Raw genomic sequence first — 16,782 nt, forward strand, 5'->3', positions numbered from 1 at the left:
AAGAAAATTATCACCCCTTCCCCCCTCCCCCTAACATATCCCTATAGAAAAAAAAGAAGAAGAAAGAAAGAATGCCTGGATTTTGGAAGATCCCCACATGCTCCATGGAGTTCATAATAGCGTTAATATGTATATTTATTTATTTCCCCAGATAACCAATAATTTATCTTCAGAGCGCCTATATATTTAATCCTATTTTTTGTAAATAAGGGCACCAAATTTTCAGAAATATTTCATATTTATCTCTTAAATTATAAGTAATTTTTTCAAGTGGAATGCAGCTAAAATTTTCATTCTTCCAACAATCTATACTTAAGTATGAATTCAATTTCCAAGTAACTGCAATAGCCTTTTTGGCTACTGCCAATGCAATTTTTATGAATTCTTTCTGATATTTATTCAATTTGGATTTTGATTTTATCCCTTCAATGTCACCTAGTAAAAATAATATTGGATTGTGTGGAAGTTGTATTCCAATAATTTGTTCCAGTAAATCTCTTAAATTTGTCCAAAAAGGTTGAATATGTAAATATGTAATTCTGTAAATTTACCTGACTATGATACATTCTAAAAATTAAAAGTTAAGTAGGTGATCATAGAAATTGAAGCTGTATTCCATTGGTTTTTGTTATCTTGGAGTTGAAGTATGGAATATTGTGTCAGGAGAATGAGATTCTCCTGAACTCTTTCTCTCTCCTGGAGATTTGCTGTGTGAATAAGGACTTTTATATTTCCCAGTTACAGCTTCCAGGCTGCTCACTTTCAGTCGGTCACAACAAAGGCCATATGCTCTATTTAAGTCTTCGCCTGACTTTCAATCGATCTGCCAGTTGAGCCTACGTATTTCCTTCTCCTTCATCCACTTGTCGAGTCTCTCCCTCGATGTGTCAGTATTACTGGCTTCAACCACTTCCAGTTGAAGTTCTACATTCTCACTGCTCTTTGCACAATGAAATTCCTTCACAGTTCCCACTTGATTCCTTGGAGACTCTGTTTTATAAAGAAAGAGAAGTGAAAGAGATTTTAGAGGATGCTTTGGTTTACTTATGTTTTAGTTAGTTTTGCTTCCACTTTAAGTGTGTTGTCTCGGGTTTCCAGTATCTGTAGTTTGACCTTGGTAATGTTTTCTGTAGCTATTAATATTTACACCAGCTAGCGTGGCATACAGTGTAATGTGTCTTAGTACTGAAAACTTCCTCACCTATTCCAGGGGTTCGTGCACATGAGGAAGTGGTGGTGATTAAGGCTTGGGCAAATTTATTTCCCTCCAAAGGATGTATTAACTCCACCATGGATAGTCCCAAACCTGGCTGTGAAAGGACAGGGTCCAGAGGAAGTTTGCAAGAATGATCCAGGAGTAAAATGGTTAACATATCAGGAGCGTTTGATGGCTCTGGGCCTGTACTCACTGGAGTTTAGAAGAATCTGAATCAGGTTTATTATTGCCTACATGTGTCATGAAATTTGTTAACTTAGCAGCAGCAGTATGATGCAATACATGATAATATAGAAAAAAAAGTAATTGATTGCAGTAATTATATATTAAATAAATCAAAAATAGTGTAAAAACAACTAATAAAAAGTGAGGTAGTGTTCATGGGTTCAAAGTCCATTTAGAATTGAATGGCAGAGGGGAAGAAGCTGTTCCTGAATCGCTGAGTGTGTGTCTTCAGACTTCTGTACCTCCTCCCTGATGGCAGAGGGGAAGAAGCTGTTCCTGAATCGCTAAGTGTGTGTCTTCAGGCTTCTGTACCTCCTCCCTGATGGCAGAGGGGAAGAAGCTGTTCCTGAATCGCTGAGTGTGTGTCTTCAGGCTTCTGTACCTCCTCCCTGATGGCAGAGGGGAAGAAGCTGTTCCTGAATCGCTGAGTGTGTGTCTTCAGGCTTCTGTACCTCCTCCCTGATGGCAGAGGGGAAGAAGCTGTTCCTGAATCGCTGAGTGTGTGTCTTCAGGCTTCTGTACCTCCTCCCTGATGGCAGAGGGGAAGAAGCTGTTCCTGAATCGCTGAGTGTGTGTCTTCAGACTTCTGTACCTCCTCCCTGACAATGAGAAGAAGGCATGTCCTGGGTGCTGGAGGTCCTTAATAATGGACGCTGCCTTTCTGAGACATTGCTCCTTGAAGATGTTCTAGGTACTTTGTAGGCTAGTACCCAAGATGGAGACAACTAAACTTACAGCCCTCTGTGGCTTCTTTCAGTCCTGTGCAGTAGCCCACCCCCCATACCAGACAGTGATGCAGCCTGTGAGAATGCTCTCCACAGTATATCTATAGATGTTTCCAAGTGTTTTAGATGACAAACCAAATCTGTTCAATCTCCTGTCTTGCTTTTATAGTTGCTTCGGCATGTTTGCACCAGATTAGATCCTCAGAGATCTTGGCACCCAGGAACGAAATTGCTCACTCTCTCTACTTCTGATCCCTCTGTGAGGATTGGTTCATGTTCTCTCGTCTTACCGACACTGAGTGCAAGTTATTGCTGCAACACCATTCAACTAGCTAGTATATCTCGTTCCTCTACACCCTCTCATTTCCAGCTGAGATTCTACCAGCAATGGTTGTGTCATCAGCGAATTTATAGATGGCATTTGAGCTATACCTAGCCACTCAGTCATGGGTATAGAGAGAGTAGAGCAGTGGGCTAAGCACACACCTCTGAAGTGTGTCAGTGTTGATCATCAGTGAGGAGGAGATGTTATCAGCAATCTGCACAGACTGTGGTCTTTTGGTTAGGAAGTCAAAGATCCATTTACAAAGGGAGGTACAGAGGCCCAGGTTCTGTAGCTCATCAAACAGGACTGTGGGAATAATGGTGTTAAATGCTGAGCAATAGTCAACAAACAGCGTCCTGACATTGGTGTTTGTATTGCAAAAGGGGGGATCTCTCTGAAACCTATGGAACATAGAGTGGAGGTGGAGATGATGTTTCCTATAATGGGGAAATCTAGGACTAAAGGAATAGAAGTACTTCTCTTTAGAACAGAGGCAAAGAGGAATGTCTTTAGCCAAAGGATGGATGGTTACTCTGTGGAACTCATTGCCAGAGGCAGCTGTGGAGCCTAGGTCATTGGGTATATTTAAAGCGGATGTTGACAGATTCTTGATTAGTAAGGACATCAAAGAGGGCAGGGGAATGGGGTTGAGAGGGATAATAAATCGGCCATGATGGAATATAAAGCAACCTTGATGAGTTGAATGGCTTAATTCTGCCCTGTGCAAACTGGAGCACCTGGAGGAAGTCCATGCGGTCACAAGGAGAATGTGTAAACTCCACACAGCCAGCACCGGAGGTTAGGATTGAACCTGGACCTCTGGTGCCGACATCTGTAGGAAGTTTCTATGTTCTCCCCATGACCATGTGGATTTCCTCTGGATGCCTCCCACATTCCAAATACATACAGGTCAGGCTTAGAGAGTTGCAGGCAGGCACCAGAAGAGTGGTTACACTTGTGGGCTGCCCCCAGCACATCCTCGGACTGTGTTGGTAATTGATGCAAAACGATGGATTTCACTGTATATTTTGATATACATTAAGCTTAACTTTAAGTCTTTAAATATATCCTCTATAGAAGGAATCCTGTCTTCATCACCTTGTCTATGTGGTGTGTGACTCCCAACCCAGCCATGTGGTTAACTCCCAACAGTTCTCTGAAATAGCCTGATGTGCCTTTTGGTTCAAGGACAGTTAGGGACTGACAATTATTACTGGTATATAATTGGCTATATGAAAATGGAATGGGAATGTGTTCAAAGGGAATTTTCACTGGTTATTGTCCAGTGAACGTCTACAGACATTTGATGGAGCCTTTGATAACATGTCAAATATCCTCAAATGCCTAATGAAGTAAAGCCGCTGGTGTGTCATCTTTGCGATTGCATCAATTTTTTTCTGTACTGGGATGTGTTTGCTGCTTTAACCCAAGGGTGCTTCTGCTGGTGACTAACCAAATTATCACAGTTAGTGGGAGTTTCTAACTTTGTGCAGTCTGAAATTTGTTACTGTGACTCTTTGATAGAGTATCAGGTGATACTTTCACCCACAAAATTGCCAGCAGGACTCCTTGAACCACTTCTATTGACTCAAAACGTTTCAAAGCACACTGTTGATCTGAAGATAAGTGCACACAAATTACTTGTCCTTGATGCATTTAATCTAACAGCCTACAAAATGTCACTCTAACTAATGGATATTTACATTTCTTAGTTCCTGTTACAGCGTCCTTGAATCGAGCTCAATATTTCTTGGCTAACTGGCTGTAAGTATTTTATTTTAAAATTTAATTAAGCAACTGGGGAACTTGGTGATTTTGCCAAGTTGAATCGCTGGTGGAGAACAACAAAAATCATCCAGGAATTTTCATCAAAAGGTTATGAAGAAATAGTAAGTGCAAGGGCTAATTGGAAAGTTCATAGAGATTAGCCTTATTGTCACATGTACATTGAAACGCACAGTGAAATGAGTCATTTGCATCAAATTAAATCAGTGAGGATTGTGCTGGGGCAGCCCGCAAGTGTTGCCAACGTAGCATGCCCACAATCTGCTAACCCTCATCCATAGTAAGGCACCATAACATAGTACAGTGGTTAAAGCACTAGTTACACTTTGGGGCTCTTTAGAGCTTGGGGTTGAGTTCCAGTGCTGTCTGTAAGGTGTTTGTACATTCTCCTTGTGAACCATGTGGGTTTCCTTCGGGTGTTCCAGTTCCTTCTCACAGTCCAAAGACGTACCGGTTAGTACAGGGGTGGGCAAACTTTTTGACTTGTGGGCCACAAAGGGTTCTAAAATTTGACAGGGGGGCCGGACCAGGAGCAGATGGACGGAGTGTTTTGGTAATACACCTCATAAGAGAAAATAAAATATCATGGGATATGTAGAAAACATGTGCTTTAATTTCAATTGAAAATGAACAAATGCATTACAACAAAATATCTGTCTTTGAAGTCCTATGGTATTTAGCTATTTATTGAAATGACTTTTAAAACACTGAAAATTAAATGAATAAAATACAGCTTTTTTTAATAGTAACAGTTATTATTTTAAAGCACTGAAAATTCTGTTATCCTTCAAGATATTATCATCATCACTCTCCTCCTGACTGTCTTTATTTCAAAAACGGTAGGAGATGCAGGTCCTGCTCCTTCTTATTCAATTGTCCCCTGTGCCAAAACTCAACAACGACCAGCACAAGGACAGAACAGTGACAGCGCGCCAGTATGCGGAGCACGTTATTTGATCTGGAGTGCATTTTTTATTTTGAGAACGTACGTGCACCTGCACACTACTCATGTCCATCACTTAACAGAAATGACATGTAACATGTAAGGCTTATTGAAAAAAATATTTTCAAATGCATTTTTTACATAACACAATGAAGAAACTTATTTTTAATTTCAGTGGGAACAGTGTTGTTGGTCTCCCTTTTCAGCCAGCGCATCAAAGTCTGGATTTAGTTTTGTTGTGGCGATTCTCAGGATGGATCTGAGGTGTTGGTCAGTTAACTTGGATCTGTGGCTGGCTTTGTTGATGTTCATGACGCTGAACGCCTGTTCACACAAATAGATCGAGCCGAACAAAGAGTAAAGCGAAAATGTGGAGTAATACGCTGCACCTCAACAAAGGTCAATGTATATAGAGTGCGTCATTTATTGGGAAAACACCAGAATTGCGGGGAAAAAACGTTAACAAGGTTTATTAATATAATTTCATCAAGTTCTGCGGGCCGGATTAAAAAGCTTAACGGGCCGTAGTTTGCCCATGCCTGGGTTAGTAGGTTAAATTGTCCTGTGATTAGGCTTGGGTTAAATGGGGTTGCTGCAGTGTGGCTCATTGGACCGGAAAGCCCTTGTTCTACTCTGTATCTCTAAATAAGTATCCCGCAAACACGAGGAAATCTGCAGATGCTGGAAATTCAAGCAACACACACAAAATGCTGGTGGAATGCAGCAGGCCAGGCAGCATCTATAGGAAGAAGTACAGTCGACGTTTCGGGGCGGAGACCCTTCGTCAGGACTAACTGAAAGTTCTTTTCTTTCAGTTAGTCCTGACGAAGGGTCTCGGCCCGAAACATCAACTGTACTTTTTCCTATAGATGCTGCTCAGTTAGTCCTGACGAAGGGTCTCAGCCCGAAACGTCAACTGTACTTCTTCCTATAGATGCTGCTCAGTTAGTCCTGATGAAGGGTCTCGGCCCGAAACATCAACTGTACTTCTTCCTATAGATGCTGCTCAGTTAGTCCTGATGAAGGGCCTCGGCCCGAAACATCAACTGTACTTCTTCCTATAGATGCTGCTCAGTTAGTTCTGACGAAGGGTCTCAGCCCGAAACGTCGACTGTACTTCTTCCTATAGATGCTGCTCAGTTAGTCCTGATGAAGGGCCTCGGCCCGAAACATCAACTGTACTTCTTCCTATAGATGCTGCTCAGTTAGTTCTGACGAAGGGTCTCAGCCCGAAACGTCGACTGTACTTCTTCCTATAGATGCTGCCTGGCCTGCTGTGTTCCACCAGCATTTTGTTTGGGTTAAATACATATACTGTTCATTTTTGGATTGTGGGAGAAAACTGGAGCACTCAGAGGAAACCCACATAATTGCAGCAAAGTGTACAAACTCCTTACAGACAGCAGTGGGAGTTGAACCCTGATCAGTGATAGCTGGCCCTATAACGCTACCTCATTAAATATATTCAAGGCATAGGTAGCAGGGGAATTAAAGGTTATCAGGGAAAGGTAGTTAGTCAGAGCTGAGTCCATGGCTAGATCTGTCACGATCTTATTGAATGGTGGAGCTGAGTGCACAGCTAGATCTGTCATAATCTAGACACATAGAAAACCTACAGCACAATACAGGCCCTTTGACCTACAATGAACATGTACTTACTTTAGAAATTACTTAGGGTTACCCATAGCCCTCTATTTTTCTAAGTTCCATGTACCTATCCAGGAGTCTCTTAAAAGACCCTATCGTATCTGCCTCCACCACTTTCGGCGGCAGCCCATTCCACACACTCACCACTCTCTGTGTAAAAAAACTTAACCCTGACTTCTCCTCTGTACCTGCTTCCAAGCACCTTAAAACTGCCCTCTCGTGTTAGCCATTTTAGCCCTGGGAAAAAACCTCTGACTATCTACATGATCAATGCCTCTCATCATCTTATACACCTCTATCAGGTCACCTCTCATCATCTGATGCTCCAGGGAGAAAAGGCCAAGTTCAGTCAATCTATTTGCATTAGGCCAGGAAACATCCTTGTAAATCTCCTCTGCACCCTTTCTATCGTTTCCACATCCTTCTTGTAGTGAGGTGACCAGAAATGAGTACAGTACTTCAAGTGAGATCTGACCAGGGCCCTATATAGCTGTAGCATTACCTCTCGGCTCTTGAACTCAATCCCATGGTTGATGAAGACCAAGGCACCGTATGTCTTCTTAACCACAGAGTCAACTTGCGCAGCAGCTTTGAGTGTCCTATGGACTCAGACCCCAAGATCCCTCTGATCCTCCACACTGCCATTAATACTATATTAATACTATAATATATGTATAATTATTTATATACACACACACACACACACACACACACACACACACACACACACACACACACACACACACACAGTATAACATTATATATATATATCCATTAATAATATATTCTGCCATCATCTCTGAACTACCAAAATGAACCACCTCACATTTATCTGGATTCAACTCCATCTGCCACTTCTCAGCCCAGTTTTGCATCCTATCAATGTCCTGCTGTAACCCCTGACAGCCCTCCACACTATCCACAACACCCTCACCCTTGGTGTCATCAGCAAATTTACTAACCCATCCCTTCACTTCCTCAACCAGGTCATTTATAAAAATCATGAAGAGTAGGGGTCCCAGAACAGATCCCTGAGGCACACCACTGGTCACCGACCTCCATGCAGAATATGACCCGTCTACAACCACTCTTTGTCTTCTATGGGCAAGCCAATTCTGGATCCACAACGCAAGGTCCCCTTGGATCATATGCCTCTTTACTTTCCCAATAAGCCTTGTATGGGGTACCTTGTCAAATGCCTTGCTGAAATCCATATACACTACATCTACTGCTCTACCTTCGTCAATGTGTTTAGTCACATCATCAAAAAATGCAATCAGGCTCGTAAGGCATGACCTGCCTTTGACAAAGTCATGCTGACTATTCCTAATCATATTATGCCTCTCCAAATGTTAATAAATCCTGCCTCTCAGGATCTTCTCCATCAACTTACCAACCACTGCAGTAAGACTCACTGGTCTAGAATTTCCTGGGCTATCTCTACTCCCTTTCTTGAATAAGGGAACAACATCTGCAACCTTACAATCCTTTGGAACCTCTTCTGTCCCCATTGATGATGCAAGGATCATTGCCAGAGGCTCAGCAATCTCCTCCCTCACCTCCCACAGTAGCCTAGGGTACATCTCATCCGGTCCTGGTGATTTATTCAACTTGATGCTTTTCAAAAGCTCTGGCACATGCTCTTTCTTAATGTCTATATGCTCAAGCTTTTCAGTCTGCTGTAAGTCATCACTACAATTGCCAATGTCCTTTTCCGTAGTGAATTCTGAAGCAAATTATTCATTAAGTACCTCTGCTACCTCCATACACACTTTTCCACTATCACACTTGATTGGTCCTATTCTCTCATGTCTTATCCTCTTTCTCTTTACATTCTTGTAGAATGCCTTGGGGTTTTCTTTAATCCTGCTCGCCATGACCTTCTTATTGCCCCTTCTGGCTCTCCCTAATTTCATTCTTAAGCCCCTTCCTGCTAGCCTTATCATTATCTAGTTTTTGAACCTTTCATAAGCTTTTCTTTTCTTCTTGACTAGATTTTCAACAGCCTTTGTACACCATGGTTCCTGTACCCTACCATCCATTCCCTGTCTCATTGAATGTGTCTATGCAGAACTCCAAGCAAATATCCCCTGAACGATAGCCACATTTCTGCCATACATTTCCCTGAGACATCAGCTCCTAATTTATACTTATAAGTTCCTGCCTGATAGCTTCATATTTCTCCTTACTCCAATTAAACATTTTCCTAACTTGTCTGCTCCTATCACTCGCCAATGCTATGGTAAAGGAGATAGAATTGTGATTACTATCTCCAAAATGCTCTCCCACCGAGAGACCTGACACTTGACCAGGTTCATTTCCCAATACCAGATCAAGTACAGCCTCTCCTCTTGTAGGCTTATCTACATATTGTGTCAGGGAACCTTCCTGAACACACCTAACAAACTTCACCCCATCTAAACCCCTTGCTGTGGGGAGATGCCAATCAATATTGGGGAAACTAAAATCTGCCATCACAACAACCCTGTTATTATTGCACCATTCCAGAATCTGTCTCCCTATCTGCTCCTCGATGTTCCTGTTACTATTGGGTGATCTATAAAAAACACCCAGTAGAGTTATTGACCCCTTCCTGTTTTTAACTTACACCCACAGAGACCCCCTCAATGACTTCCTCCCTTTCTGTAACCATGACACTATCTCTGATCAGCAGTGCCACACCCCCACCTCTTCTGCCTCCCTCCTTGTTCTTTCTGAAAATCTAAAGCCTGGCATGCTAAGTAAGCATTGTTGCCCCTGAGCCAACCAAGTCTCTGTAATGGCCACAACATCATAGCTGCAAGTACTGATCAGTGCTCTAAACTCATCCGCTTTGTTCATGATGTTTCTTTCATTAAAATAGACACATTTCAAACCATCAGTCTGAGCACATCCCTTCGCTATCACCTGCCTATCCTCACTCTCACACTGTCTCCAAGCTTTCTCTATTTGTGAGCCAACCGCCCCTTCCTCCGTCTCTTCAATTCGGTTCCCACCCCCCAGCATTTCTAGTTTAAACTCTCCCCAACAGCCTTAGCAAACTTCCCTGCCAGGATATTGGTCCCCCTCGGATTTAAGAGCAACCCGTCTTTATTCTAGGAATCATGTCTGCCCCAAAGGAGGTCTCAATGATCCAGAAATGTGAATCCCTACCCCCTGATCCAATCTCTCAGCCATGCATTTATCCTCCACCTCACTCTATTCCTATACTCACTGTTGCGTGGCACAGGCAGTAATCTGGCATTTACTTCCCTTGTGGTCCTGCTTCTCAGCTTCTTTCCTAACTCCCTGTTAGTCTGTTTTCAGGACCTCCTCCCTTTTCCTGCCTATGTCGTTGGTACCAATATGTACCACGACCTCTGGCTGTTCATCTTCCACTTCAGGATGTTGTGGACGCAATCAGAAGCATCCTGGACCCTGGCACCTCGAACAGGAGTACTTATTGTTAAGGGGGAACAGCCACAGGGGTACTCTCTAGTATCTGACTCTTGCCCTTCTGTTTTTTTTGCCCTTCTTGCCCTGACTGTTACCCACTTATCTGTCTCCTCTTTTCTTTTTAAAATTTTTTAATTTTTTTTAAATTTTTTAAATATTTTTAAATTAAAAAAAAATTAAATTAAAAAAAATTAATTGATTTTTAAAATGCATTTTCTACAACACTACAAAAAAAAACCCAGGAACGAAATAGGAAATTAATACAGTGCAAGATATACATACAATGGTAATATAATACAAAATATAATAATTGAAAAAGCACCCAAATTGAAGTCGTGTAAAGTTAGTATCCACCCCCACGCCCACAAGAAAAAAAACTCCAGACCAACCAGAGCAAAATGTGGGAAATATAAATCAGAACATTCAAACCCCCAAAACTGTAATGACAATTAAAAACAGAAGATAATGATGCCTACTACCAAAAAAAAAGCTGAAAGCAAGGGACTGAAAAAGAAACTTAGTCAAAAGGAAAGTTATGAAAATACTCAGTAAAAGGTCCCCAGACCTTATGAAACTTCATGTCCGAATTAAGAATTGAGTAATGAATTACATCAAATCACTCAGAAATTAATGACTTATTTAAGAATTTTTATTCTTGGCTTTATTCCTCCGAATCCCTGAATGAGAATATTTCTGTTTACCTTTTTTTTAAATAGCTTGAATATCTCTTCGATTTCATCTGATTCTAAAGCAAAACTTAATGAGCCTATATCATTAGAAACTTCTGCAATGTCTGCACTGTCGTCAGGCAAATCTCCTGGTCCTGATGGGTTCCCCATAGAATTTTATAAATCATTCTCTTCACTTCTTTCACCTCAGTTACTCTCAGTACTATCTGATTCGATAGTACTATCTCTCTCGATGCGGAGAAAGCGTTTGATCGTATAGAGTGGAACTACCTCTTTACAGTTTTAGAAAAATTTGACCTCGGTCAAAGTTATATCTCTTGGATCAAATTACTATATCTATTTCCTACTGCCTCTGTTTTGACTAATTCTCAACAATCCTAGTTGTTTAACCTTAAACGTGGCACCCGTCAAGGATGCCCCTTAAGTCCCTTTTGTTTTGATTTGGCTGTAGAGCCTCTGGCGATTGCATTTCGAAGTTGTCCTGAACTGACGGGGATCTGGAGGGGGGGCTTTGAGCATAAAGTTCCTCTTTATGCTGATGATCTATTACTTTTTCTTTCAAATCCATCCACATCCTTACCTCCAATGTTTTCACTTCTTGGTCAATTTAGCCAGTTCTCTGGCTATAAACTTAATTTACGTAAGAGTGAACTTTTTCCAATTAATAAAGAAGCACAAGCATTAGTATTTCACGACCTCCCCTTTAAAGTAGTTGATAATCAATTTACCTATCTTGGTATTACAGTTACAAGGAATTTTAAGGATCTTTTTCGTGAAAATTTTGCCAATCTTTTGTCCTCTACAAAACAGAGTTTGTCACAATAGTCACCTTTATCTATGTCCTTGGTAGGTTGTGTTAATGTCATTAAAATGTATGTTCTCCCTAAATTTTTATACTTATTTCAATCTATTCCAATTTTTATTTCTAAAACCTTCTTTGATTCCTTAGACTCTATTATTTTGTCCTATCTGTGGAAGGGTAAGCGTTCCAGAATTAACAAAACTTACCTTCAAAAATCTAAAAAAGAGGGCGGCATGGCCTTACCTAATTTTCGTCTATACTACTGGGCAGCTAACATTCGTTGTCTTATCTTCTGGTCTTTCTTCCATAGCCAGTCTGACCGCCCTAAATGGGTAGCAATGGAGCTGAATTCCACTAAGGATCTACCTATCTCTGCACTTCTTGGATCTGCACTCCCTAGTAGTTTGCCTAGACTAATTGTTAATCCTCTTGTTAGACATACTTTGCGAATATGGGCTCAGTTTAGGAATTTTTTTTTATTGTTTAAAAATTCTTTCCATTTATTTATTTATTTTTTGAAAATTACAAAGAATAAATGTAATGAAAAATTAGTAAGAAAAAGAAAAATAATATTAATCCTCCCCCTCCCCTTAACCCTCCCCCTCTTTAACCCTTATCTAAAGAAAGAAAAAAAAAGAAAGAAAGAAGAGAAAGATTGCCTGGATATCGGAGGATCCCCACATGCTCCATGGAGTTCAAAATAATTTTATTATTTATTTTTACTTTCCCCAATTACTTTATAATTTTATCTTCAAAGGACCTATATATTTAATCCCATCTTTTGTAGGTATGGGAGCCAAATTTTCAAAAATATATCATATTCATTTCTTAGATTATATGTAATTTTTTCAAGTGGAATACAACTATATATTTCATTATTCCAATGATCTATAGTTAAATATAAATCAGATTTCCAAGTAACCATGATAACTTTTTTAGCTACTGCCAATGCAATTTTTATAATTTTTTTCTGATACTTTTTCAATTTAAGTTTCGGTATTGTCCCTTCAATATCTCCTAATAAAAATAATATTGGACTATGTGGGAGTTGTACTCCAGTAATTTGTTCCAAGTTTAGGAAATTTTATGGTTTCTATGGTTTTTCCCTTTCTAGTCCTATTTTACACAATCATCTTTTTCTACCTTCTATGCATGATACAACATTTTATGATTGGTATAGAAAGCATTAGGTATTTTGAAGATCTTTTCATTGATAATTGCTTCCCATCTTTCCAACAGTTCTAGGCTAAGTTTAATCTACCTAATGCCCATTTCTTTAGATATCTCCAAATTAAACACTTCATTAATCCTTTATTACCCAACTTCCCTGAGATGTCCGAGAGAAATGCTATGGACTTGTTTCTTTCTATTAATCCATTGTGTAAAGGTTTAATATCTTTTATTCATGATAAATTAGTATCCTTACGGCGCATCCCTTTGGATAAAATCAGAATGAGAGCATGACTTAAATATCCCTTTATCTGGTGAGGTTTGGAACTCGATTCTCAAGTTGGTTAACTCAATTTCTCTTTGTGCTCGCCACTGTCTTTTACAGTTTAAGATTGTTCATAGGGCCCATATGTCTAAATCTAAACTATCTCGATTTTATCCCAATATTAGTCCTCTTTGTGATAAATGCAAAAGTGGTGAGGCTTCTCTCATTCATATGTACTGGACCTGTACTAGTCTAGAGAAATTTTGGAGGGATGTTTTCTTAACTTTATCCTGTATTCTGAATTGCCACTTAGAACCTAACCCTTTAATTGCTCTTTTTGGTTTCTTGGCTGAGACAGATATCCGTTTGACTTTGACTAAACGTCGAATATTATCTTTTGCTTCTCTCCTGGCTAGACGTCTAATTCTTCTTAGATGGAGAGATGTTGCCCCACCCACGCACGCTCAATGGCTTAACAATATTATGTCCTGTATAGATCTTATCTGTCTCCTGAGGCCCCGGTGTGACTACTTGCCTATTGCTCCTCTCTATCACATCCTCACTCTCCTTGACCAGACGAAGGTCATCGAGCTGCATCTCCAGTCCCCTAAAGTGGTCCCTTAGGAGCTGCAGCTCGATGCACCTGGCGTAGATGTAGCTGTCCGGGAGGCTGGGAGCCCCCAGACTTCCCACATCTGACACCCAGTATAGAACATCGGCCTCTCAGACATACTTCCTATTCTTTACGAGTAACTTACCTCGCCTTGACCCGTTATCGCCAAAGCCCAGCTGAGCCAAACTCTTTCTACACCGATGCCTGCTCAATAAAGCTGTCTGCTTTTAAAATTCTTCCCGCCGGTCTAACTTGCTGACATCCATGCGCCTTGTCAGTCGTGCTTCGATCAAACCACTGAAGAAAAAATGCTCTCCTTTTAAATTCTTCCTGCTGGTCTAACTCACTGGCATCCACGCACCTGCGCACTCGTGCCTCAATCAAACCGCTGCCTCGATCAACTCTTGATCAAGTTGTGCTTCGATCAAATCTTATTGAATGATGGAGCTGAGTCCACAGCTAGGTCTGTCATGGTTTTATTGAATGCAGAGCAGGCTCCACAGGCAGATGGCCTACTCCTGCTCCAAGTTCTTGTGTTTTTTTTACCATTTTGCACTAACACAGATTTCCCTCTAATTGTGTTTTCATTTAAATTAATGTCTTGTTTTCCCATTGTCCTTTTCTTCACTGTCATGTTTGCATTAAGACCTTGTTTTTATACCAACTTTTTCTTCCTCCTTCTCTTCACTGTCTTGTATAACTTCTATTTTGTCATTGTCTGTACCTTTGTGCCTATAATACTGTGATAGAGGTGTACAATATTATGAGGGACATAGGTAAGGTAAATGGAAGCAGGCTTTCCCACTGAGGTTAGGTAGACTGGAACTAGAGGTCATGGGTTAAGGGTGAAAGGTTTCTTAGAAACATCCAGAGAAACTTCTTCAGTCAGAGGGTGATGAGAGTGAAAAATGAGCTGCCAGTGGTAGATGTGGGTTCAATTTCAAAATTTTGAAGAAATTTGGATAGGTACATGGATGGGAGGGGAATGGAGGATTATGGTCCAGGTGCAAGTTGACAGAACTAGGCAGATTAATAGTTCAGCACAGACTAGATGGGCCAAAGGGCCTGCTTGTATGCTATAGTGTTCTATGACTGCTGCAAGCGTTTGTCACTATATTTGTACCTAACCGTACCTCTACACCTGACTTGATTTGACATAACATTCTCACCAGATCAGTAATCAAAATCAGTTTATTATCAAAGTACATATACGTTACTGTAAATACCTTGAAATTCATTTTCTTGTAGGTACTTAGAGGAAAATAGATATGCAATTGAATTTTATGAAAACTACACAAACAGACAATGAATGGAAATCACCTAACGAGCTAAAGACAAACTGCGCAAATAAAAATAATTCTGGAATATGAGTTGTAAATGAGGCTGTAGGCCTTGGAATGAAGGGTCTTGGCCTAAACGTCAACTGTTCAGTTCTCTTCAATCGGACCCTAATGGAGATTTAACTCATTGCAAGCTCTTTCAGCACAGGAACAGGGGTGAGGGCTCCCTCTGCTGGGGATTCCTACACCTCAAACCTGTCTGATTTAATTGGTGGCTGGAAATTTGGGAGTAGGTATGTAGGACCACTGAGCGGAGAGTGCAGAGATCCCTCCAGTTCTGTTCAATGTTCAAAGTAAATTTATTATGAAAGTACTCATACATCACAACATACAACCCTGGGGTTCATTTTCTTGTGGGCATACTCAGTACATCTATAGAATAACCATAGCAGAATCAACGAAGGATCGCCTAACCAGGCTTTAACCAGACAACAAACTGGGCAAATAGCAAAAGAAGAAATACTAAATAAATAAACTATAAATATTGAGGACATGAGATGAAGAGACCTTGAAAGTGAGTCCATAGATAGATTGTGGATACAGTTCAGTGATGGGGCGAGTGAAGTTATCCCCTTTGGTTCAAGAACCTGATGGCTAAAGGGTAATAACTGTTCCTGAACCTGGTGGTGTGAGTCCTGAGGTTCCTGTACCTTCCTCCTGATGACCGTGGTGAGGAGTCCCTGATGACGGATGCTGCTTTCCAGTAAATGTAGATGTGTTCAATGGTTGAACCAGTTGTATGGTTAGGAGGGCTTTATTCATGATGGACTGGGCTGTATCCACTACTTTTTGTAGGGAAACCAAATCCTGTTGGATCAATGAAACACAGAAAATGTGGAAAAGTCAGGAGCATGGAATGTAGGTCTAAGTTACCTTCTCCAAGCGGTCAGGCTAATCAACACCTCCACCCATTAACCCACCACTCCACCTCCACCACCACTACATCCACATCAACCACTCCTTTTCACAGCCCCTCAGCACCCTCCATTCCCCATGCACTGCTACTTTATGTCTACACTTCACACCTACACTGACACAGTCACTGCATATGCTTCTTAAAGCATCACTTCATGTAGATACAATCAGTCATGTATGAAAGCTAATCTTATGTATATAATATGGCCACACAGTTACTATACATTATGTTTTATAGGATTACTTTTACATTTATTTTTACTGTGCTGTCAGGACGCTGGATAGGGATCCAATCACATCCAGTACTGTGCATACTGTGATATTAATTGAGTAACTAATCCAGAGATTCATTAGTCACCAGAACTGCTGACTAATGAAGGTCTGAGTAGGCTTGGTTCCAGGGTGACAGGATAACTGGGAAGAATGACCCCACTGCAGGGGGGGACAGAGCTGGGAACATAAACATGGTCAGCGGGGCATTGACTGGGGGTTGCCTTGCTCTGTTGAGCAGCCTCACTGTACCTACGAGACAGTGAGCAGGGAGGATGACGTTGTGTACCTCAGGGGTCTCAGAGGAAGGAAATCTTCGGGAGGGGGCATCAGGTTTTTCATTCTCAGAACCGGGGCGGAAGGACAGAGTAAAATTGAACCTTGAGTAAAACAGGGACCAATGAATCATAAGCACAA

The sequence above is a fragment of the Hypanus sabinus genome, chromosome 16 (assembly GCF_030144855.1).
Source record: "Hypanus sabinus isolate sHypSab1 chromosome 16, sHypSab1.hap1, whole genome shotgun sequence".
In the NCBI taxonomy this organism is placed as follows: Eukaryota; Metazoa; Chordata; class Chondrichthyes; order Myliobatiformes; family Dasyatidae; genus Hypanus; species Hypanus sabinus.